Here is a 24,467-nt window from a genome sequence, read left to right as displayed (position 1 = left end):
GATTTTTCTATTCTTTTGAGTGAGGCTTGGATGGCTATGTATTTCCCCCTTAGGACTGCCTTTGCAGTATCCCATAGGTTTTGGACCATTGTGTTTTCATTCTCGTTGGTCTCCATAAATTGTTTAAATTGATTTTTGATCTCCTGGTTTATTGAATCATTCCTGAGCAGGATGGTTCTTAGTCTCCAAGTGTTTGAGTTTCTTCCAAATTTTTCCTTGCAGTTGAGTTCCAATTTCAAAGCATTGTGGTCTGAGAATATGCAGGGAATACTTTCAGTCTTTTGGTATCAGTTGAGACCTATTTTGTGACCCAGAACATGGTCTATTCTTGAGAATGTTCCATGGGCATTAGAATAGAATGAGTATTCTTTGGTTCTGGGGTGTAGTGTTCTATATATATCTATGAGGTCCAACTTGTCGAGTATGGCATTCAAAGCCCTTGCTTGTCGATTTTCTGCATGGGTGCTCTATTTCTGATAGTGGAGTGTTGAGATCCCCTAAACTTATTTTTATCTATATGTCTCTTTATTGTGGTTAAGAGTTGGCTTGTGTATCTTGCTGCTCCCCTGGTGGGGGCACACATATTTATAATTGTCATATCCACTTGTTGGATACATCTTTTAAGAATAATATAGTGCCCTTCTGTGTCTCTAACTATAGTCTTTAGTTTAAAATCCAATCTGTCTGATATGAGAATTGCTTACCCCAGCTTTCTTTTGAGGTCCATTGGCATGAAAGATGGTATTCCATCCCTTTACTTTCAGTCTGAATGTATCTTTAGGTTCAAAATGAGTCTCTTGTAGATAGTAAATGGATGGGTCATGTCTTTTTATCCAGTCTGCAAACCTGTGGCGTTTATGGGAGCATTTAGGCCATTTACATTGAGACTGATTATTGAGAGAGATGATTTTAATGATGCCATGTTGCCAGTAAAGTCTTTGTTTCTATCGATTGTGACTTTCTGTTCTGTATCACTCTTGAAGCCTTTTTACTTTTATAGAACCCCCCTTAATATCTCCTGTAGGGCTGTTTTCGTGGTTACGAAATTGGTCAATGACTGGCAATTCTGGAAGGTCTTTATTTCTCCATCCATTCTGAATGACAGCCTTGCTGGATAAAGGATCCTTGGCTGCATGTTTTTCTCTGAAAGAGCTTTAAAAATGCCCCCCCCCCAACCCTTTCTCTCATTCCAGGTCTTTGTAGACAGGTCTGATGTAATTCTAATACCTTTGCCTTGGTACGTGAGAAATTTCTTTGCCCTGGCCACTTTCAATACTGTATCCTTGGATCTAATATTTGCGAATTGTACTATGACGTGTCGTGGTTGAGCTTGGGAGGGGTCCTTTCTGCCTCTCAGACACGAATATTTGCTTCCCTTGCTAGATTAGGGACGTTTTCAGCTACAATTTGTTCAAATATCTCTTCTAGACCTCTTTCTCCACCCCCTCGGGGATGCCGATGATTCTGACATTGGAACGTTTCATTGAGTCAGTAATCTCCCGTAACCTACATTCCTGAGCGTGGATTTTTTTAAGTCTAGATTCTATTTTAGCTTTTTCTTCTACTAACCCATCCTCCAATTCGATGATATGTTCTTCTGCCTCATTCACCCTGGCCATCAGAGCCTCTAGTTTTGACTGTATTTGGCTCATAGAATATTTAATTTCTGCCAGATTCGCTCTCATTTCCACCCTTAGAGATTCTATATTCTTATTAACATTTTCGTTAATACTTTTTTCAAGTCTACACATCATCTTGACCATTGTTACTCTGAATTCCATTTCTGATAATTTGGTTATCCATCCATATCCACTAGTTCTGGGCGAATACAGACTCATTCTTCTTTGCTGTGGGGGGTTTCTCCTTCTCGTCATTCTAGAGGAGGTGCGGGAGTTGTCGAGACCCCAGTTAATGACCGGGACCCAGGCCGTGAGCCCTTGTTTTACTAGGGATCTCTTAGGGATGTGGGCTTCTGATTTTCAGCCTGCCTTCTGGGGAGGGCCTGCCGGCAGCCAATACTCAGGCAACCCTGTTTGGTAAGTCTCCGATATTCCCTACAGGGGAATGGGGATGGGCACACTGTGAGCCAGTATTTCCAGGCTTTTGTTCTCTGGTGGCTTTCCCTGGCGGTTTGCTGTGCGTCTTTTGAGAGTCAGAGCAGCAGTGGCCAAATCTCAGCCTCTGTCTCAGAACAGAGGGATCGCAGACCATTCTCCACTGATGTTCTGGCCACTTTAACTCTGTTTCTATTGGTGCTGCTCAACCCTGCAGCATCCCGGGATGTGCGCCCCACACCTGGCATCCCAGCCCTCACTTCCAGGGCCGGCACGTCTCTGTCCTTTGTGTTTCTAACACCGCCAGCTGCCAGCCGCCCCTGCGCACTCCCTGAGCTCCCGCTCTCAGTCTGGTTCCAGTGAGCACACCGGATCTCCGTTTCAGTCTGGTGGCACGCGTTCCCCGGCTCACGGTCCCAGTCTGCTCTCTCGCGGGTGCCGTCCACGAGTCCGCCCGCTCCCCCGTGCAGGTGGCTACCGCTTCCCAGCGCCCGAAGGCGGCGGCTCCCTCCCCCTTCCATTTATCTTCCAATATCTGTGCGCGGTTTCACAGCTCCCCGCTTCATACCTCAATACTCAGAGCTGGAGATGTTCATTTGTAGAGATCCAGATGTATCTTCCTGCGTCTCGGGCTGATTCCGTAGATGTTCAGGCTGTTCTGGTACCTATCCAACTCAATTCAGGGGACTAGCTGAAAAAGGGGTCCCCTACTCCTCTGCCATCTTAACTCCAACCACAGAGCTACTATTTGAACCCAGGTTTGTTTTACTATAAAACTCACATTTGTAACTGTGTATTGTATACAGCACATTTTAGTAAAAGAAAAAGATATTTCAAAGGTAAGAGCTAAGTTCACATTTCAAGTACTATATTAATGCTGAAGGAAGATAATATTGCAGCCAGAAAATATTTTTCTAGGTGAATAAATCAGTCATAAGTCAAATACACAATTCCAGGCCCAATATGCCCAGCAGGAAGATACCACACATAGTAATTTTTCTAACAACTGATATCCAAAAATGAAAATGTACAATGAAACACAGCTAACCAACAACCATGTAAAAATAAAACTGTGACTAAATGATGAGGAAAGCTAATACAAGGCAGAATCTATTAGGCTGACTTTATAAACAAAAAGGATATGAAACAGTGTTATGTGTGTGTGTTTAGAAAGTGAACCGCTCTGAGATGCTGAAAGCCGTTTCGGATCAAGACACATGCCTGTGTACTTTTGCATTATTTTGGCATACTTTCACATATTCCATTTAAGCCAGGTTTACAAGTTTTTATGCTCCTTCTCTCTTTTTGCAAGGTATGAAAACAATTTCTAGAATGTTTCAATAACCCAGGACTGTCGTTTAGTTTCTACATTAAACAAAGATCTTTATGTTAAGTAATCAAACACTCAACTCTTTTTATCATCTGCACTTGATGTTCAGGTAAAAAAAATTTTTCAGCTAAATATTTGTAAACTTTAAATGCCATGAATATAAAACTGTGAATTCCAAGATGCATTTTTGTTCATCCTTTGAGTTATATATTTGCACCCCTACTGTATTTCTACCTAGCCAGATAAGACTTAGAAGATCTTGAAGGACAACAGAAACAGAAAACGATGGAAGATCTTCAAAATGCTTAAAAGTAATAATTACTAACCTAGAATTCTATTCCCCGTGAAAATACCTTTCAGGAGCAAAGACAAAATAAAGACACTTTCTGAAAAACAAAACCAGAGAGACTCCTTAGCAGCAGACATGTACTGAAGGAAAACACTAAAGGTACTCTTCAGGCATAAAGAAAAAGGTCACAGCTAGAAAACTGAAATACAGGGGTGCCTGGGTGGCTCAGTCATTATGCGTCTGCCTTCGACTCAGGATGTGATCCCAGCATTCAGGGATCGAGCCCCGCATCAGGCTCCTCCACTGGGAGCCTGCTTCTTCCTCTCCCACTCCCCCTGCTTGTATTCTCTCTCTCGCTGGCTGTCTCTCTCTCCATCAAATAAATAAATAAAATCTTAAAAAAAAAAAAAAAAAAGAAAAGAAAACTGAGATACAGAAAAAAATAAAGATCCAAAAAAGGAGCTAAATATGTATTTTTGGGAAGTGCCCAGGAAATGCCAAAGTATTAATTTAATATTAGGCTTCAATGAGTTAACGATGCAATTAACAACTTCTGTTAATCTCTTAGAAACATAGAAAAGGGTATGTAACTACCAAGCCCATAGATAGGGAAAAGTAAATGATAGTAAGAATCTTTTATTTTAAACCTCAAACCAAAAGAAAGTGAAAAAAAGGGAAAAAGGAGATTTTTAAAAATTGGAACAGATAGGGAACAAATAAAAACATGATAGATTTAAATCCAAACACATATCAATGACTATGTAAGATACAGACAGATTTAACATTTCAATTAAAGGACAAAAATTGCTGGGCTGGATTAAACAAAAGATATGTGCTTATACGAAGCATTCCTCAAATATAAGGACTTAAACAGATTAAGGGTGAAGGATGGGGAAAAGTCACTATGCTAACACCATCTCCAAACACAGCTGAGGCTATGATATTCATACCACACAAGGTAGACTTTAAGACAAAAAGCATAAGCTGAGATAAAGAGGAATATTTCACAATAAAAAGGGGCTCAATTTACCAGGAAGATAACAATTCTAAAAGTATAAGTTCCTAATGGCATAGACTCAAGATATTTAATATAAAAATGCACAGAATTAGAAAGAAAAGTGATAAATCCACAAATCATGATGGAACATTTTAACACATCTTTCTTATAACAGATGTAATACACAGAAAAATAATCAGTATTACAGAGAAAATATAAATAACAGGATTCAAAAACTTTATTTTATTAACACATATAGAATACAGTCCTTATAACAGCAGAAAGAAAAAAAATTATATATATATTATTATATTAAATTATATATATATATATAATATATATATATAATTTTTTTCAGTGATCATAGTGGAATAAACCAGAAATGAATAAGGTAAATAGAAAATCCCCATAGATTTGGAAATTAAGTGACAGATTTGTAAATAACACATGGATCAAAGAAGAATTCTCAATAAAAATTCAAATATATTTTTAACTAAGCAAAAATTAAAATCGGATTTGGCTATATCACACAAAATTTCCTTTGCAGGATTTTAATATAGTCTTAAATGTATATACTGGATGAGAAAAAAGCCTGAAAATCAATTATTTTACAATCTATCTCAAGACGTTATGTAAGAACAGCAAATTAAAACCAAAGAAAAGAGAAGAAAATGAAAAAGTAAGAATAGAACTAGTGGACATTTTTTAAAACTACAACAGAGAATATCAACAAACCCAATAGATGATTCTTTGAAAAATCTAATAAATCTGATAAACCTGGTGAGACTGACCAAGAAAGAAATGAGGCTAGAAAAGTTACAAAAATATCCACTATCTATCCCTTAACTCATGAGGCTAGCATTACCTTGACACCAAAACCTGACAAAGTTACTTTAAAAAAAAAAAGAAAAGAAAATTCAGGTCAGACTCTCTAATGTGATAAATGCAATAATCTCAAAATATTAACAAAAATTAACAGAAATGTAATATATCAGAGCTACATTCAGTTTATTCCAGGAGCTCAAAGTTGGTTTAACATTCAAACTGTCAATTCAGTAAAGTCAACCAGATTAATACAGTGAAAGAGAAACCTCTATCATTTTGATTCAGAAAAAAACATTTGGTAAAATTTAACATCTATTTATCTAACAGAGAATATTCACACAAACAAATTCTCCAAACACCACAGCAAAGTTCACATTTTATACTGTAATGTTGAAAACTTCCCTTGAAATCCGGAAGGGAAACGGATATTTGCCATCATCATTTCTATTCAACACTGTATGTAAGGCCCAGGCAAAGTAACAAGACAAAAGAAAAGGCCAAACAAACAAAGGGCACAGGACTGGGGAAAAAAGGGTAAAAATACCACTATTTTTAGATAATGAGATTGCGTTATTCAAAAGAACCTATCAAGTATTTGAATTAATTAGAGAGTTGAGCAAGATAGAAAAATCAAATGTGTATCTGATACTAGCAACAGAGACTGAAATTTACAAGATTAAATAATTTGCAATAGCATCAAAAATATCAAACACACAGAAATATATCTAAAAGAAGACATGTAAGACCACTATTGCGGGCTATTTTTCTGTCTTTGGGTCAATACCACACTGGTCTGAATTATTCCCGGTATCAATATCCGAGAAAGTAAATCTTCACACCCTGTTCTTTTTCTTTAGAGCTCTATTAGCTATTCTTAGCTAACTTTATTTCCACATAAAGTTCAGAATGTTTGTCTCTGTAAAAAAAAAAAAAAAAAAGAAAGAAAAGAAAAAAAAGACAATGTTTTTGTTGAGATAGACTTCCTGGAAGAGCGGACAACATTATGGTTGATATGTACATACGTATGATTGTATGTATGATTATGTGGACCGTCTCTAAGAACTCAACCACTGGATGGTAGTTGAAATCAGGATTTTTTAAACTGCAGATTATGTGGTTAGTAGGTTACAAACACCCTTATTTTCCATCAGAAAGACATTATCAAAGTGCACTACATGCACTTTGTAAGTAAGATTAAGAATTTTTTTCATGAAACTTTTGCTTAAGCGATATACCCATACCCAAGTATCTGTACAGGTAGACAAAGACTATGATTTAAAAATCTGTTTCATGGAACACTACATCAAAAACTAATGAGGTACTGTATGATGACTAACATAATAAAAAAAATAAAATAAGATAAAATGAAAATCTGTTTCTTACTCTTGGTTGCAGTAAAAAATATTTGAAAAACCATGCTGTGAAAACTACTCTTAACGTAATTCTAAGTGTCATTAATATTCTAAGGCTTGGTATTTACCACAGCATGTATTTTGTAGCTGTATCAATTTTGCTTTAGCTCAGATTTTACACCTGTTAGATTTGTGAATAAGTCTGTGATAGAGGAGAATTACCTTAGTAAATGATGAAAACTGTAGGTTTTCGATGAGGGAGTTAGAGAAGCACGTGAGAACAGCATTGTCATGGAGGTAAACAGAGCTCAATGTCTGTGGAAGATAATGTTTAAGAACAAGTGAGCTTTTAGCTCAGGGAGTGTACTAGAAGGAGTGAGGGACCATAAAGGACAGCTGTCAGAGGAGAAATTTCCCCAGCTCTCCTCTTGGCTCCCACCTACTGGTCTCTTTTTGAAAACCACCCCTGAGCAATACCCTTCTTGCCTGTGGTCTTTGGTGGGCTTCAGTCTTGCAGAATTCCCCTCCGTGGCTGAAGAGTGATCCCGCCACCATGTCTGGCTCCACATCTTTTCCCTCAAGAACCACCCTGGCAATCTGCTCTCCCAGCTCTCTGGCCCAGGACCACCGTCTCGCTTATGATGCCCTCCCACCAACCTCCAGCTGGAGTTTAGGCAGTAAAGATCAGGGTGATGAGTTGGGAAGAAAGCAGCTTTAACCTCAGTTCCTGGGCTTGTGCTACCCCAAATGGAAGAAACCCTCTAGGTCAAGCATGTCCATATGGCATAGCAACTAGTAAAAAAGACTAGATTCACAGCAACCATAATGATAATAATAACGAGTTAATTTGAGGGTCTGTTTTGTGCCAGGCATTGTTTCAATCATTTTACATGAATTAACTCATTTAATTTTCACAGTAACACTGAGGAAGGTGAGATAATTCCCACTTTGCAGATGAGGCAAATGACGATCAGAGTTTTTAAGCAACCAGCAGTCTCACAGCTAAAAAGTTGTGGACAATATAGAGAGAGAAGAACTAAAGGCAAAGTATGAAGTAACCAAGAAAGAAAAAAAATATTGATTACCTTCTTGACAAGGAGAGATTCTGATTTCTCAGGGTAACTTTAGTTTGCCTTTAGTTACAACTGCAAGACTTCACACATACTCAACGTGTATCAGTGCTTGGACTCCAACTTCCTTTACCTGTAAACTCATGTGTGGCATTTGTGGAAACATCCAATGTCAATCTCACAGAGGTTTTTCCTTAAGAAAGATTGTTTTTTGTAGCTTGCAAACTGGAGTCTTCATCATGAAATGTTGAACAGTTTCTAGGGACTCCCCAGGACACCTAATCCAGAAAACAAGAAGGTCCAGCACCCAATGACTAAAAGTCACCCTACTTTTTTGAGAGAGGTGAGTCTCTCTCAGCAAAGAGACTGGTAGACAGAAGGCATTCTGAAAATCAACAAAATAAATCATTTAACCTATGGATCTGAAATCACTGGGGGAAAAGGCATCAAAACCCCAAAGCCTAGTGAATTACCCAGAAACAAAGTCAACATCAAAGGGCTGGGATACATATTGATGATTACATAGTGGTTTCTCCACCAAGCTTTTCCAGGAGCTAAGAAAAAAAAAGTGTTCAAAAGTGGGAAAAAAGAGACAGGGCTAGAAACCACTAGCGAATCAGAAGTACTTATTAAAAAGAGAGAACTTGTAACATGACATTTAGACATGGTTTATGGGATGTGCACTGTCTCATTGGACCCCTGACCTAAATTTAGTAGTTTTAAAAGAGCTACATATCTATTCCCACCCATTTCCAAATACCAGCTGAGAACTCATTTTTCAGACCCTTTTCATCCACAAGAGAGCCCTGAGAAGTTTTTAAAAATCTAAGAAAAAAAGGTCAGGAAGTTAAAAGACAGTATGCAGTCTCTTCTCTTTCCTAAAATGGCCATGTGGTTAAAATCCATGATTACGAAAGAGTTAAAATTCTGCACTGTTTAAGAACAACCAGTTGACCTTTAAATACGCTGGTTTGATTCCAATCACCTTTCAACAAGCATGAAATCTGGCACAAAGTGTACTAACACACACCAATTATTTTCATAGTGTACATGACTGAGCTCACAGTGTCCTGTTTAGAAAAAAGAATTAATGTTCGTTTTCCAAAAGCCAGACTTAAAGGCTGAGTGTCTCTGTTGGTAGGATTATCCTTTGGTAACTGTCACCGAAAGTCCTATTAGAGAAGGCCTTTCCTTGAAAAAGAAGTTTTTTTTTAAAGAAAATAACTTTTTCGATATGGTTTGAACTCTGTTATAACAAATGGTCCCCCCCCCCCCACTCATGAACATCAGAAGTAAAAATAGCTGGGAAATAGTTAATTACAATGCTCAGTTAAGAATTTTACAGACCACCTATGTAAGAGAAAAACGATCCCAACCAGGTGGAAGGGTGAAATGCCCAACCCCACTCTGGGCAGATGCATTAAAATTCAGAGATTCAAAAGCAATTGTTGAGTGTCTATGCCTTAAAATGACTCTTTGCTTTTTCAAAGTGATTCCCCTGAGGTTCTTTTAAGGGGTAATATTCCCTTGTGCCTTCAAAACAGAATTCAGTGTATAAAAATTCTGTCACAGGCTTTTTGAGAACATATTGGCCGGCTGTTTGGGTGCCAAACACAGATGTAGGAGCCCTCTGTAGAAGGCTGTGCTGGCAACCAGATAGCCTCTGGTCAATCATGAAACTATGTTCTTTATCACCTCCTTTGTCCTCTATCTTCAGATGCCCTTTGGGTCTCATCCCACCCCATTCACTTCAGACAGTTACATAGAATAGTAACCCCAAACCTTGACCATATTCAAGCCCAGATGTGTTTTTTCTTTGTTTAAAACTTTGCCTTAGGACTGAGACTTCTGAGCTTCCTTCCCAAATCTCAACATCCTCCTCTCTCAGCATCCCACTGCAGTGAGAAACCTGCTGGCCGTGCGCATGTTTGCCAGCCTCTCCTTGCCACAATATTTGACTTCCCTCATTCACTCCCTGTCATCTGTGAGTCCAGAGAGAGAACAGTGAGGATCTCGCAGCAATGTGGGCAGTGGCCCCAGACCAGTGTCCAGACACCACCACCCACCCAGGAACTTCTGCTTTGTGGTGCCAAGGGAGGGGCCTGATTCAGGACAAGGCGCCATCTGGCTTGGGGACTACTCACACACCACGTCAGGAAAACATCCACCAGCCCGAGGCCGTGGCACACAAAGCCCCTTGGAGTTTATTGTCTATCAGGACAACTTGGTGACATGTATAGCGCTGAGGACTCCTCCAAAATGAAAGGGACCCTCCCAGAGCCTGGACGAACGGGATCATTCCAGCAATGTGCCAGGCAAAAGGAACAACCAAGGCTTCTATGAGCCTCACTCATTGCCTCTGCCCTATTTCTTATTTGTTCCCAGAAGCAAAGCTGTCTTGCTAGCTGCTGCCGAGTAGCCACAAATTCCAATCCCCTTTTGACATCTCCAGGACTAAGTATATGCTAAAGTCTTCATATAACCATCAAGCCCAACTCAAAACTGACTCCCCACACCCATTTGCCTTGCCAAAATTTGGAGAGCAGGGAAATGAAAGTATCTTTGTGCTACTAACCTCAGCTCAACAACTAACACAGAAACACAGGTCACCTGAGTACAGGTGTCAACCACCACTAGGCCCACATCTGACTTGTGTAGTTTTTCTCCTTGCGTGAAGACAATGACTCCCCTGGGCACATTATCCTAAAGTCTGTGACAATGGAGAAGACTCAAAGACCTGTGTGTATGAAGAATTGGGTGGAAATACATTTACTTAACATTTTCTATGTTATTAATCAGGGCACATGATTCAATGGCAGGTGAGAGCTGTTCAGGATTCCCAGCCCAGCCACCACTTCTTCTCCTTTCCATCAGCATCCTTATTACACCAGGGTCTACCAGAAAATCCATGTGGTAATGAGGAAAAGCAAGCCTGAGACACCTGAAGACAGAAGACTGAGGATTCAGTCTCGGCATTATTATTAACTGAGTGATTTTGGCCCAGTCAGGACAATTCACTTAAACCACAGTTTCATGTTCTGTAAAACAGGGATTACAATAACCACCATACAAAGTACTATGAAGGAAGCAATGAGACAACGAAAGGGAACATAATTTTGAATTATAAACAGAGGAAGAGAGAATAATGAGAAAGGAGGGGAGGAAAAACTGATGTCTGCCTGCCTTGACCTTTCACACTAGTAGATAAAACAGTCACACAAAACCTAAAGAAGATAAACCAAAGTATACCATCCTTAGGGACTGTCAAAGGGCGAAGCTGCTGTGATGGCCAGGCCTGGTGTAGAGCTCGGTCGGAGCAGTGGGTCTGAGGCCCTGAGAGCCTGGAACCCAGCACTATCGCTCTGCCGCTGGCTGACAGCAAGCCCAGGTCACTCCCCGTGGTAGAAAGACCAGAGCAGCACAAGGACACACTTCGAGAGCAGGGCGAGACAAACACATCACGCCATGAACTTACTTTATCCCCATGGCACATCAACTTCAGGAGAAAATTCCAGCTTTGTGTTTGCTGCTTGCTTCCACTTCAATAGGAAGTTCTGCTGAGGCCGGAAATAGAAAACAGGAAGTCAACAGAACTGATTTGCTGAAGTCTCAAATACAGAGCCCCTCACTCACTGTGGATGAGAATTACCGTGAGGTAGAAACCACCTTGTTATGGGGGGTTGTTTTAAGATTATTTTAGAAAGAGAGCACAAGCGGGTGAGGAGCAGAGGGAGAGAAACAAACAGACTCCCTGCTGAGCATGGAGCCGGAAGGGAGGCTTGATCCCATAACCCTGAGATCATGACCTGAGCCAAAATCAAGAGTCCCATGCTTAACTGACCAAGCCACCGAATTGCCCTAGAAACCTCCTTTTTGAAAGATCACATGCCGACTGTTTACAGAAAACATCCTACTTCAGGGAAGAAAGGAACCATCCCTCAGCTTCCTTCCTTAATAAAGGGAGGAGGCAGGGCTGGACTGGAAGGGAGGTAAAGGCTACCCAGGGTGTTCCAGCAGAAACAACTGCCCCTAAATATAACAACGCGCCCCACTTTGATGATCAGGTGCTATTCTCTGGACTGGTTCCTCTAAACACACTTTTCTCGAAGGGAGCAGCTACTGAAGCGGCTCCCCTCCCAACTTCCTCAGTACCGTTCACACCATCACTGTTTTCCGAGGGTCCCGCACTCGATACTTGCACGGTGGCACGCCAAGCTCCACTCGGTCGTCCGGGCCCCTTCCGTGAGCTTCCATCCCACATGGACAGTTCCGCGTCACGCGTCAGGCACAAATTAGCTCGCGCGGCACAGCTCCAACTCTGGGTTCGCCACACCTCGCCAGTCCCTGAGCTATCTCCGGTCTGAATCCTCGGCACCCCGGTCTTTCCCCCACTCTCTTTTAGGAGACTGCCCTGCCCGGTGAATCTTGGCAGCATATACTTTGCTCTCTTGATGCCCCTGCTCCAACGTCTGCCACAGCTCCCCAGTCCCCGGTGCGCGAATCTAACTTCGTCCCAAGTGGTCTCACCTCATGGACGGAGCTCAGGCAGTGCGCTGGAGCAGAGAGCGCGCGCGCGAGGTGGCGCCCGGCGGACTGGGGAAGAGTGTCTCTGTGTAAGTAAGCTCCTCCGCTAAGTGGCTGTGTGAATCTGAGCAGACTATGCAACCTCTCTGCACGGGTTTCCTCATTTGTGGCCTGAGGACAAGATCACCTCCTTAGTTAGGAAGGATTAAACAGCCACACAATCGCAGTAGTCAGAGTGGGTTTTGGTTAAGAAAAGTAATCAATGCTTATGCAGTGCTTACCACCTGCCGGGCTCTGTTCTGAGGGCAGCACATGTCTTTGTGCAGCTATTATTATTATCCTCCCTGTGCAGAAGAGGAAATTGAGTCAAGGGAAAGTGAAGTCACTGAAACCACACAATGAATTAGGAGGACAGCCAGCCTTTGAACTCAGGCAGTCTGACTGCAGACCCTGGACGCTCGCTCAACTCCTCGCTTTCCCGCCTCTCATTAGGCTCCTCCTCCTTCCCTCCGGCTTTCACTGGCTAACCCCGCCCACGCATCCGACACATCCTCCCCTTCTGTCCAAGCTTTGTTCCACATTCCTGGCTCCCCTGAAGGATGGCATGCTGCGCTTTCTCTTCAGGCTCTCCTGGCGTCTTGGAAGAAGTTACCGGATTTTCTCTAAACTCAGGTATACCACCCCTCCTCTTTTTATCTCGCCCCCATTTATGTATCAGCTTGTAGGTGTTCTCTAGTTCTGTCATCTGTTTCCAGAAAGCGCATCAGAAAAACGGACCACACCCCCAAATTCCAGCAGGTCCCCAAAAAAACATGTTATTGCCACCAACATTCAGCTGCTATTACCATTCCAAGTCTCCCAACTTCCATTCATTTATCCAACAAGCATTTACCACACACCAGCCGTCCATTTCGGTACATGAACATTACATGGGCCCTGTCCTCTAGGATCTCACAGTCAGATGAGATCAGTGTTTATACAGACAATTTTAGCAAGTTGTGATAAGTAGGAAATGCATGTGGTTAATGGCTCCTTGAGCCTGCATTTCCCACGCCCTACCCTCAGGCTACCATACTGCCCCTTCCTTTTCATCTCTGCTGCCACCTCGTGGTTCACTGCTCCTTACCTGTTCCTCAACTATTGCAATCCCCTCGAACTTACCTTCCTGCCTCATTCCCCCGCCCCTGAAAACCAGCCCACCTTCTGCTACCTAATAATCTACAGGGTCACTCTCCTACATAAAGAGCATACAGGTGAACGAACCAAGTGCAAGGCCCTGAGCCTGGACAAGCCATCACTGCCGAGGAACTTCCCTGATTTTCCATTCTTGCCCCATTCCCCTCCACAGACATGCCCTGCGCCTCACATACCACCTCAGGGAGACTTTCTGTAGCACTTCAAAACTCATTCACCCTCCCCTTTTCTACTGTGCTCTTGGCCCACCCTCCCCTCTGAATCTATGAGCTTATTTTTATCTTTGAAATTCAGATGTTGCTCCTAGATTCAGGTCAAATCACATCCCCCAAGAAGCCTTCTCTCAATCTCCCACAAGGTGTGATAGTTCCCTTCTCTGATGTGCAATCGTCATGCATTTGTGTCTCCTTTAGGGCACTTGACTTTTACAGTGCATTAGTCACTTCTGTGTTTTCCCTTATGGTCTCTGTATCTTTGCGACAGCGCTTTGTCCTTAACTGTCATTGCGCAGTACGGCACCTAGGAGATTGCCTCGAGCGTAACAGGTGCTGAATGAATAATGAATATGCTCTTTATTCTTTCTATGTGATGAAGTGGGAGAAACATCTCAAGAGGACCAAGAAGAAACCTAAGGTTTTTGTCCTTTTTATTGGTATCATGTAATCGTTTATCCGACAAATCTTTTTTTTCATCCCTAGGCTGCATGCTAGGCACTCGAAGTACCAAAAAAAAAAAAAAAAGACACAAACGCCTGCACTGAATAAACATATGTTCTCTTTCAGAGATACTGGCACATAATACAAATAAAATATGCAATAATAGACATACAAAATAATACGAATTGCAAAGCTGTGGCAACTCCATTACCAACTAGGTGTGTGATCTTGGGCAAGTCACTTAGTGGGTGAAATAAGTATTGATAAATATAAAATAAAAAGTCATAGGCAGACTGTGAAGTGATGATTTTAACCAATGCATAGCATGTTTTTCTAAGGGATGCCACTTCCTAGTTAATAAGTGCCAGTATATTTGCAAAAATTATTAATGCTGATTAATTCTATGGAGATCAAGTAGGCAGCTGCTAAAGAAAGGTAAAGACCAGCAGCTGAAATTGATATTTAGACAGTGAGAAAAATAAATTGTACGTACTTCCCCAGCACAACATAAGTAAACCAGTGACATTCAAGAGCATTACGTGTAAGGTGGTCCCTGAGTCTGGGCTCCTCCGCCTGCAGGTGCATGATGGATACTATGGGATGCCCCTCCTCTGTCACACCCCCCAAAATGGACATCAGAACACCCTCCAAGGCTAATTTCAACTATTTTAAAATTAATAATCAGAATGGACATATGTTGTCACCTTAAAGAGAATCAATGGCTGACAGATAAACAGAACTTGTCTTATACTACGAGGAAGAACACATCTCCTTAAAAAAAAATGACAACACAAAAAGAGCGCTTATCATTCACATCATCATAGGAAAGTGAGGCCAGAGAGGCAAAAGTAGATCGTGCTCACTCAAGCTCTCCCCAGGCGCAAAGGAGTCTTGATCACCAGATTTTGAGTTTAACATCTTTGGGCCATGGCTCTTCAGAAGACAGATGTGCGTGTTCCACTTTACCCCAGCATGAAACATGCGAGTCATTTAATAGACTCCTTTAGCCCTGATTCTGTGCTCAGCAAACCCGGTGGTTGACTGGTTTGCCATAAGGTCTATCAGTTGGAATAGAACGTGATATCAAGCTGATGAGACTGTGGCTTCTGGGACAGTTGTCTTTGTCATCAGAAACATGTCAATCTCTTTGACCCATCAGTCCCATTAGGTGACTAATAGGACTCCTCCCCTAAGCAGCAGACACCCTCTCAGGAAACTCAAATGAAACCAAATCAAGTTTCTGGACCTGAAAAGCTGAGGTCTAAACCTTAGACCTTAGAGAATTCTGCTGCAAGGACACTTTGCCAAGGCTCCGGAAACACACCCACATGCCCTTCCTTCTCTTAGAAGCCTCCTTCCTCACCACACATGCCATGTACCTTTACTCTAAACTCTTCTAGTTGTTACTTAAACTAGGTAAGGACCACGTTTACTCTTCCTTGGGCATCATGGGACCTAGATGGGAATGATGCTTGGCTAAGCTTGAGAGATGCTCTCCCTTGGGCTCCCATATTCTCCCACCAGTTTTCCACACATGGGATTGGAAATGCATGTGTGCAAGCCAGCATCCCCTCTGCGGTATGGGCAAGGACTTCTTTTTGTTCATCTCTGTTCCCCACACTCGGTGCCTGGCACGTCGAAAGTACTCGATAAATGGTTGGGAATGAAGCAATCACTAGTATCATCAAGAACTTACTAAAAAAAAAAAAAGAAGAAGAACTTAATGAAAATTTACACATGGAATTCAGAACTACAAATGCAATGGTTACTATCCTCAAGCAAAATCTATGAAAAACTGAAAACTTCAATTGTGAACCATAATTTGGTCTTAGGCATGGGTCACTGTCAGAGACAAACAACTCAGAAGCAACTCTTTCTCCCTTTCTCTAAGAGTGTTACCCAACTCAGAAACAACTTTCTCCCTTTCTCAAACAGTGTTACCAGGAAGGTTACTATATGGCAACAATTCATAAAGCCCCCTTCTGTTCAGATGGTGACTTGACTTCACACGAGTTCTTTCCTGCACCTCGCTTCTTCAAATTCCCCCCACCAAACACCTCTTCCAGACCTGGTCCCCAAAGCTCACTCCTTCTATCCCTCCATCTCTCCCCCTGATTCTGCATCACAAAAGCCCAAAAGAACTGGTTTGGCACTATTAAACCATGCTTGAAATGTGGGGAAAGAAAAGAAAATGAGGGTTTCAGAGGTGAGAGAGGTGGGGGATTGGGATAGGCCGGTGATGGGTATTAAGGAGGGCACGTGTTGAAATAAGCACTGGGTGTTATATGCAAATAATGAATCATGGAACATTACATCAAAAACTAAGGATGCACTGTCTGGTGACCAACATAATGTAATAAAAAATTAAAAAAGAAAAAGAAAATGAGTAAGCAAAACCACAACCATTCTTGGTAGATAGTGCAAGAACGCCATGAATCTATCATACATTACAAATGTTGGCCTCTTCATATACAGATACAACCTACAGGTGCTGAAATGAACAGGAAATGGTACAAAGAAAAGAGTTTGAATTGTTTAAGCATCTGCAATATTAAGAGACTCATGACAATCACAAAATTTATGGAGCACCTACTCTAAGAACTGTTTTGGAAAGGACACTGTGTCGAGGGACCCAAGACCACCCCAACATTTGGACATTCACTACAAAAATTCACAGAACTCAGTTGATTGTTCTTACAGCTGAGATTTTATACAGCACTACAGTAAGGATACAAAGCCAGATCACAAGAAGGAAAGATAGGGTGAGCCTGGAGGAGTCCATATACAGACTGTCTTATGCTCTCTCCTTCCCATGAGAGGTCACAGACAGAACACAGCCCCCAACAACAAAAATGCAGCAACATGTGTGCAATGATTCAGCCTAGGGAAGCTCCTTAGAGACTCAGTGCCTGAGGTTTTTTACTGAGGACTGGTCATATAGGTACTTTCTGCCTAGCACATTAAAAAATTCCAGACTCCCAGGGGGAAGCAGGTGTTCAAGCATAGACTAGATTTGTGCACAAAACTCTAGACACAACACACCACACCCAACAGTTAACTGTTGACTGAGAGCACTCAGAGAACCGGGTTCCTAGATACCAGCCGAGAGCCAGCCTTGCCACTAGGCCTTTCCAAGCTAGCAGTCTGAGGTCTGCTACGTTAACTCTTTTCTGCAAAGATACAAAGACCTAGTTTCTGCCCTTGAGGCAAATAACATTTAGAGAAATAAGATGTATACATTAAACGGGCAAAGCAATAGAGCAGACCGAGCATGCGGGCTAACACTGAAGCCACACTGCCCAAGACGTGCTTGAGGCCACATTTATCAGAATCACCAGGGTGCTCACCAGCCTAGTGGGTACAACTCAAAGCATCCTAAGCAGTGCAAAGACAGAACGTCAGTGAAAGCCAGGGGTTCTGGTGAGATTATAGAAGACCGTGAATGCCACCATGAGAAATTTAAATTTGATTTCATAGCCATGGGAAGCCAGAGAATTTTTTTTTCTTAATCAGCTAATAATAACAAAAACAACATCAAAGCAGCACTGTTTGAAGATTCATCTGGCTACATTATGTAGAATATAGTAAAAAAGGCAGAGATCGTAGGCCAAGAAACCAGAACTTCAAAGGGAAAGAAAATGATCATCATGGACACCAGGGGCCATGTCGGAGGAGTTAGACACTATCTGGGTGTTTTGCATCAATGCTCATGTCAGCCTTCTACGGCAGGTACTACTGTCCCCATTTCATAGGTAAGCTCGGCCAATGGCACACAATGGATTCGAACACAGAGAGCATGATTCCGGCACTCAGGTACTTACTCACTATCCACCAGACCTGTGTAACACAAAGTCAGGACAACAGAAAACCAACAAGTGGAGAGCTGGTGCCCATGGCCAGAGCGAGGAAGGAACCACACAAACTCCTATGCTTATCTTGTCCTTTCCTCCCCTTGGCTGCCTTATTCTAAAATGATAGGTAGAAAGTCATTTTCCAAAATTGATAGAAGATTGAAAGAGAAGTAAAACCAGAAATTGTCAAATTTTTCTGAATGAGATGAGAGGTGAAGAATCGATAGGAGTCACAGCTTCTTCTTGACCCAGATAGGTAGTAAGAAACCAAGTGCCATGTTGCATCTTGATTTAAAGAAAGCAGTATCCAACTGTGGCCTTCTTTGATCTTTAATATCTCAGAGAAATTTTACACTATTAAAATGTTCCTTTCTATTTATTTCCCTCTGACATCAAGTATCACTTAATAACTGGAGTACACTCAAGACTATGATTTCTTAAGAAATCTAAAATTAACACTCCACAATCATCACCACTCTCATCATCAAGATACCTTTGTTGCTCGCTCGACTGCATAAAAAGTTTTGCAGATGCTAAAGCAAGTCATTGACCCCAATGGCTTTAGAGGACACAACATAGTCATTTGCTTTAATTGATAAATAGCTCTCCCAGTCCTTCATAAAACCCAGAATTAAGCAACAAGACATGACAAGCCACTGTTTATGGGGAATTAATCTGTTGCCTCAATTGACATTAAACAGGAGGCCAAAGGCCATTAAAACAAGCTGAAATTAATGTAGCAAAATAACTCAGTCCAGGACACTGATCTTATCATGTTGGAAATGACTCTAAAATCTTTATTAGCTCTTAACATAACTCTAAGTGAGCTGTCCGTAACTTTCATATTTGGATTCCCTATTAGCCAATTCAAACACTTAGAAGTATGGCCATGAAATGCCAAAGAGAAACAAATTGAACAAAACCTTCAAAACCTTCCACATCACCCCAATGGCCCGGGGCATGTACTCTGCTATTGGGGAAAATTCATCTGAATTCTGTAACTGGCCCAGTTAACAGCTTGCTTGAAAATTCTTTTCCCCTAAGAGGTAATGGCAGCAAGAAGTTCCTTGCTTAGTTATTGTTACAGCGCTGTGACAGGGTATGAAGGGAGACACGACCTGCCTTCCAGGAGTCTCATGAAAAAGATGGGACAGACACAGGTTTAAAACAACACGAACAGCGGTAAAAGTGTGGGTCAGGAAGTCAAATGGCCTCCGCTGGAAGCCTTTCTCCACTAGCTGCCATCTTCACCAACTTTCATAACCCTCCCTCTGCCTTAGTTTCCCCTTCTGAAAAAACTGGGTGAATCCTAATACCCACCTCACAGGTTGTTGTGAAGAATCAGTACGATAACGAACACAGAATGCTTAGCACAGAAAAGGAGCGCAACAAATGTGAGCTGCTGTCACCACACAAGTCTTAGTTTTCTTTTTACTAATACGACTGTTCCTACCACCGTGGCTACTTTCATCTACAGTTTGCCCCCATACCTTACAGATAAGGAGGCTCCCAGGCTGCATGAAGTGGTCCAGTCCAGATGGAATCGTTCATCTCAGGCGGGGAAGCCAGGAGGCTCATGGTTTGTGAGAAATGTCAAAGACGAATATTTCAGATGGAGGCGATGGCTGTAGAAGGGAGTGAGCAGAGCCTGCATGAAGCAGATAAGTCTGCTTTAAATGGCTTCTTGAGCTGAGGAAAGGCACATGTTCACGGGTCATATGATTTTCCAAGCTGGAAAGTAACTTAGATATCCTTAAGTCACTCAAAAGAAAAAAAAAAGCAGCCCTTGGAAAGCCACAAAAATCTTATGCCTTCCTCTAGTGCTATTTGAAATTTTGGAATCAACTCAGTATGAAGAGGAAAAGAACGATGGATGCAGGAGTACCTTTGGGGGAAAAAAAATCTGTTTCTATTTTGAAAGCTACACGTTTCTCCTTGGATCATATGGCAACAATGTTAGCCCTGAATCGGCTTGCTCACCACTAGCTTTCCTTCCTCAGTTATGGGGAAATCCGCCCTGTGCAGGTTACTCTCAATGGCAAGCTTTTCTGCGGCTTTATTTTCAAATGCCACAGGGACACCTCCACCCTGCCTCTCATACACCCCGTGACAAGGAGACCGCGAGAGCCCAGTGACTGGCTCGTAGCCACACAGCTAGGTGGCGATGAAGAGAAACAGGAATCCTGCTGATAAAGAGGAAGGTTCCGAGGGGGAGAGGACACAGACATGAGAGTGAGGGCTTAGAATAACCTGCTGTGGGAAATCGATGGCGTGGGCAGCTATGTAGATCTGAGCAAGAACAGAGACGTAAGCAAAATGATTTTTCAGGAAGAGCATCTTTCCTGCTGTATAAAGAACACAAGAAATTAAACATGTCAGATTGCTTACCATGGCACCTTTGGCTATCAGGACCTAAAGTGAAATATCAACACAACAGAAAGGGAAAATCCAGGTGTGATTTTTCTCATGTGATGAAGTTTCTGGTTTCTAACTGGCGTTTAACCCATTTTAGGTTTAAGATTTTGAAATGAGGTTCTTTCACAGTTGGTTATAACAAATGTAACGGCCTGGAATTGCTTTCTGTTAAAAGAGAAAAACAAAGTCACAAACTGAGCACACGAGAGCTTGGACTTTTTGGGTGTTCCCCAAGTCAAAAGTCAGGTCTTATTCCTGCTTCTCTTAGAGAGGATCTCTTGCTTCAGGAACTGGTGGCAGGGCATTTATTGGGCGAGTCCTCATCCTGGAGCCCTTCTTCCTTCCCAGTACGAGTGTGTGCAGAGTGACCGAGTACAGACCTGTGTTTGTGATAGGTTCTCAGCAAATGTTTGACTCAAGACTCAGCGGCCACTCCTAGCTTACATGGCCTTTTCCCCAAAGGGACAGGATGAGAAAGGAACTTCGAGACTGGAATTTATCCTGCTTAGCATGGAGAGTTTAGCTACTACGTATCAAAGGCCTTGCGGATGGGAACTCGTAAAGGGCAAGATACACACACCCATGTTTGAGTTACCATCTCAAACCAAAGTTAAATACACTTGTAGCATTCCTCCTGCTGACCAATAAATTGTAGTGATTTCTCAGAAGATGACTTCCTTTTGTCTTGGAGACTGGCCAGCAGACGGGGATGTGGGCAGCTTCAGAATTTCCATACAGAAGGGGATTAGGGCAGGAATCTATCAAGAGGAACACGGGGGACTTTGCCTCAAGCAGTGTCTGCAAAACACTCATCACGTTTATTGGACCATAACTGGGTTTTATCAGGAAAGGAACACCAGCTTCAGCTAAGGGGCGTTCAGGGAAGTAACGGTTAAGCCTCCACAAACAAGGCACCCTCTGGCCTCCAACTGGAGACTAAATGGAAGGATGGAAGGCCAGAGGGGGAGAAACTTGGAAAACGATGAAACTCTAATGTCAATGTGTCTGTGCTGGTATGAATCTCTGAAGTCTCTCTTAAGGTGTTTGGGTTTGGGAGTTCGGCAGCTCAGAGCCCTTCCTGGAATGATCCAAGCACATCATTCCAGACACATCCTCCATAATTTTTTTACCTTATTCGTATCCTACTTTGGTTTGGGGAAAAAAGAGTAACATCTGTGAAGAGATAATACCATAAATGGTAGAAAATTCAAAAGTTAGACAAGAAAATACGGTGAAATATAACACCCCTCCTACCTCTATCTTCCAGCCACTCAACAACTCTTACAGTTTCTTGAATATATTTCCAAAGCTCTTCTATGCACACACAAGTATATACGCACATTTTTATGAACATTTATATAAGACATGCAGAAGAGTAGTTTTCAAATTTTTTTGTGATCCACAAAAAGCAGTGAACCTTCTCTTGTGTTCCATGGACATAACTATCTGTGCCCCAGTACCAGGGTGCTTTAATCATTTTAGCTTTATAATACATGCTCATCAGAGCATTTTCATTACTATTTGAATTCAGAATTTTCCCTGGCTGTTCTTGCCCTTTTATTTTTTCCACCATCAGCTTCTCTAGGCACATGGTCCTTTTCTGCATTATATCCTGCCACCAATTGTTGTTGTTTGTATGGATAAGGACTATCGATTTGGTTTTTTTAATCAAGCCACACTACTCCATTCTCTGCTGATTGCTGCTGCCAGTGATCTTTCAGTGAATTTTGTTTTCTAGGTACAGTTGCATTATTTGCAAATATGGTTATCTTAGCTCCTCCTCTCCAGTTTGTAGATTTCATTTTTTTAAAATCTAAAATGCTGAGAAGTACCTCAATATTAATGGTCAATAATGTGATGATAGTGACATCTTCATTCTGATTTAATGTGAATGTCCCTACTATTTGCCCGTTAAGTGTGAGCTGATTTTTGAGGAAAGATAAATATGTTATATTAAGGCCACAGAAAATTTGTTCTATTTTATGTGGTGTTTTTCTATAATCAATAATGGATTTAACTTTTCTAACATATACAGCAGCCACGGGTGTGAGCGCATGGTTTTGCTTTTGCTGTTTTAGTACATTATTGTAGTGAATTCTATCTGTAAGTTTCCCAAATACTAAGCTAACCTGGCCTTCCATGGCCATGTTTTATTTTTCTTTTATTGTCACTCTAGATCTTGTTTGCTAACATTTTACTGAGGACCTTGGCGTTGATAGTCACAAGAGACATCAGTCTATAGTTTTCTTTCTTTTTATTGTTGTTTCATGGCAGATTTTGGCACCCATATTACCTTTACTTCATAAAAAGAAACCAATGGCTTTTCTTTATCTAGAAGAGTTTGAAAAGCAATGGAGTCAGAAGAGCTTCCCTGAGAAAACACTTGCACCTTGTAGTTGGGAGAGGCAGCCTCCCCCTAACTTTTTTTTTCTTTTAGTATAATTCATCTCTTTAAGTTTTCAGACCCGTCTGGGGCCAACCTTAGAACTTTACCTTTTCTAGAAATTAAATATTTTAATCCAAGTTTTTAAAAAATTTATTTGGATATGGGTGACAAAATAAGTCTCCTATCAGCTCCTTTAACTTTGAAATTATTTCTTGATTCTTGTTTTCTTATTTCATCCATTTCTGCTTTCCCCTTGCAAAAATAAAAGAATGTTGCAACATTATTCACAGTAGCCAAAAGGTGGAAGCAGTCCAAGTGTCCACCAACAAATGAACGCATAAACAAACGTGATTTGTACATGCAAGGAATATTGCTCAGATATTGAAAAGCATGAAGGTCTGACCGACGTTACCAGGTGGATGAACCTTGAGCACATCATACTACATGAAATGAGCCAGACATAAAAGGACAGATATTGTAGGATTCCATTTAAATGAAATACCTAGAATAGCCAAATTCATGGAGACAAAACGACATTAGCATTTACCATGAGCTGTGGGGAGGGAGAATGGGGAGCTATTGCTTAATGGGCAGAGTTTCCATTCAGGGTGATGAAAACATTTTGAAAATAAATAATGATGATGGTTGTGTAATACTGTGAATATAATTAATGCTACACTAAATTACATGCCAATTAAAATGGCAAATTTATGTTAAGTATATTTTACTACAAGCCAGAGAATATAAAAACACTAATTCAAAACGATATACACACCCTTCTGTTTACTGCAGCATTATTTACAGTAGCCAAATTATGGAAGCAACCCAAATAAATGTTCATCGACTGATGAATGGATAAAGAAGATGTGGTACACACACACACACACACCAGAATATTACTCAGCCATAAAAAAGAATGAAATCTTGCCATTTTCAATGCCATGGATAGAGCTAGTGAGTATAGTGCTAAGCAAAATAAGTCAGAGAAAGACTAATACCATGTGATGTCACTCATATGTGGAATTTAAGAAATAGAATGAACAAAGGGGGACAAAAAGAGACCAAAAAACACACTCTTAACTTCAGAGAACAAACTGATGGTTACCAGAGGGCGAGTGGATGGGGGGATGGGTAAAACAGATGATGTGGATTAGTACCCTCATCCTGATGAGCACTGAGTAATATATGGAATCGTTGATTCAGTATATTGTACACTAGAAACTGTAACAATGTGTGTTAACCATACTAAAATTAAAATTTTTTAAATTCCAAAAAATAAGTATAGCCAACAATTCTAATATTTTATTCAGATGCAGCTTGTAGATTTAATTTTGCCATTTTAAAAATTCTTATAGGGAGGAGTTAAGATGGCGGAGGAGTAGGGGACCCCTTTTTCAGCCGGTCCCCTGAGTCGAGCTGGATAGGTAACAGACCAGCCTAAATAACCACGGAATCAGCCTGAGACGCAGGAAGATACATCTGGATCTCTACAAATGAACATCTCCAGCGCTGAGTATTGAGGTA

General features: G+C 41.4%; 1 long non-coding RNA gene across 1 annotated transcript in view; it reads right to left on the bottom strand.

Moving 5' to 3' along the window:
* The window catches only part of LOC121100718, an 89,529-nt gene that overhangs the window by 19,333 nt on the left and 45,729 nt on the right, over positions 1-24,467 (bottom strand). Inside the window, exons 2-3 of the long non-coding RNA XR_005832492.1 lie at positions 19,633-19,790; positions 11,393-11,471 (exon numbers count right to left, since the gene is read on the bottom strand). This is a non-coding gene — a long non-coding RNA (uncharacterized LOC121100718). The remainder of the gene's footprint in view (positions 1-11,392; positions 11,472-19,632; positions 19,791-24,467) is intronic.

The sequence above is a fragment of the Ursus maritimus genome, unplaced genomic scaffold (genome assembly GCF_017311325.1).
Source record: "Ursus maritimus isolate PB19 unplaced genomic scaffold, ASM1731132v1 scaffold_5, whole genome shotgun sequence".
In the NCBI taxonomy this organism is placed as follows: Eukaryota; Metazoa; Chordata; class Mammalia; order Carnivora; family Ursidae; genus Ursus; species Ursus maritimus.
Note: the sequence above shows the minus strand (reverse complement) of the source record. Positions and strands in the feature narration are given on the sequence as shown.